Source organism: Poecilia latipinna, unplaced genomic scaffold, assembly GCF_001443285.1.
Source record: "Poecilia latipinna isolate Pla-1442-1.1 unplaced genomic scaffold, P_latipinna-1.0 Scaffold4592, whole genome shotgun sequence".
In the NCBI taxonomy this organism is placed as follows: Eukaryota; Metazoa; Chordata; class Actinopteri; order Cyprinodontiformes; family Poeciliidae; genus Poecilia; species Poecilia latipinna.
The window spans coordinates 1-1,835 of NW_015117208.1; the positions used below are offsets into that span (position 1 = coordinate 1).

Below are 1,835 nucleotides of genomic sequence, written 5' to 3' on the forward strand. Positions count from 1 at the left end.
GTGTTGACATGATTATTTCAAAGTCACACAATTCTTGTTACTTCCACCTTATAAAGATGGAAGGACTTGTTTGTACTGCCAGCTAGCAGCTGTTTCATGTTCCATCCCCATCCAGTCCAAAACAAATTCTCATGTCTAATTGGAATGTGAAGAACTGGGTGTTGATCACACCCAACTTTGTACTTCTTATTCAGCCTCTTAGCTGGTCAGAACTTTGGAACAAAGAGGCAAACAAGGCTTTTCTTCAAGCTTTATTTTGGATTTGAATTTCATTAACTGCACAAATCAACGTCAGCACATTTATGGTTTCATTAAAGTAAAATCCCAAATCAATGAAGACATGGTAAGGTATTAGACTACAAAAAAGGAACCCTTTTTACATCCAGTTTAAAGTCCTGCTACTGAGCAGCACTGTTTTCTTTTTTTTTCCAAAACTAACGTCTCCGCTGCCAAAATACACAGCACTCTGACAATGATGAATTCATCTGACTTCTGGCTGAAGCAAAACTTCTGACTCACAGTACCCAAACATACTGCACTGAGGAGTCATCAGCTGTGGAATAAATCCATAAACACACAACTTATTTGACCATAACGTCTGCAAATCACACAGTTATAGAACAACATGTCCTTTCTGATTTGCAGAATCAGATTATTACGTTTAAATTTATAGACAATTTTGTTACCTATCTTACCATTTACTTAGATTATCTGTTATCACTAAGGGGTTTCACAGGCTGATGGAAACAAACTACATTCTTTGTTATCTAAAGTTTTTCTTAAAAAAAAAAACATGATTTAATATTTTAGCTCTTACATTTGACGATGTGTCAGAATGTTTACATGAAACCACAAAGTTGCACTTTAATGTTGTTTGATTTGTTTCCTGACTGTTGGCCATGATTTTGTGTTCATGGCTGAACAGTTGAAACTCATCAAACTCTAAACTTAGTTTGGATATGTTTACATTTTCACCACTATATTGTGTTACAAAATTAAACATGTCTATTCAGGACACATTACATCCATTTCTCTACTTACTGGGTATAATGAGTTCCTCCACAGGCCCAGTTCCCAAACACAGGTTGAAGACTGACAGACATATCAGGAAGGACAATGGCAGAGACATATTTGCTTTCCAACAACTTGCCAGCTACAGACGTTCCCAAGAACTTTGCAAGATACTGAGAAGTCCAGGTCTATTTTATAGGAACCAAACATAAAAAAATAAACTATTAAATACAACAGAACAGAAAAAAAAATTATTGATTACTAACTGTAAAAACTCCATCACCAACCTTATAGATGCCGCTTCAGCTGGGGGGAAATGGAGCAGAGGAAGAGGGAAACAGCATCTGTGTTCTCTGAGTGAATGTGTGTTTGTGTGTGTCAGCATTCAAGCTTTTATGTTCAACCAGTCAGTGAAGACCACACCCATCTACAACCTGGGAGTGACGCCATGCATGCTTCTAAGCCATCAGCAGCCTTGGTGAGCATTGGAGGCAAACTGCAGAGTGGGTGTCTGGTGATGTCTCCCTGCTGCAGTTATTCAGGAAACTTCATGTTGAATATGTGGGCATGTCATCTGTTAGTGCCACGTATGTGGGGGTGTGCCTACAATTAGCTTTTTATTGTAGTTGACCTGTTGCTGTACACAGTGAGTCAATGGAGGAAAAAATGATTTGCATAGTAATTCAAAGAACTTCGTTTTTACCTCTCAAAAGGTGGATTTGTGTGGCGTCTGCAGTGATGTGAAAACTACCGGTCTGTTGTGGTTGTGAGAGAGCTGCTCACTGCAAAAACACAAAATCTTACCAAGTATTTTTGGTCTAGTT

At 38.3% G+C, this 1,835-nt stretch overlaps 1 long non-coding RNA gene across 1 annotated transcript; it reads right to left on the bottom strand.

The window, feature by feature from the left end:
- Positions 1-1,041: 1,041 nt before the first annotated feature.
- On the bottom strand, positions 1,042-1,402 carry LOC106942832 (uncharacterized). Its single transcript, XR_001423732.1, has 2 exons — positions 1,299-1,402; positions 1,042-1,199 (listed from the first exon to the last, which is right to left on the bottom strand). It is a non-coding gene; the product is annotated as an uncharacterized LOC106942832 (long non-coding RNA).
- Positions 1,403-1,835: the final 433 nt, after the last annotated feature.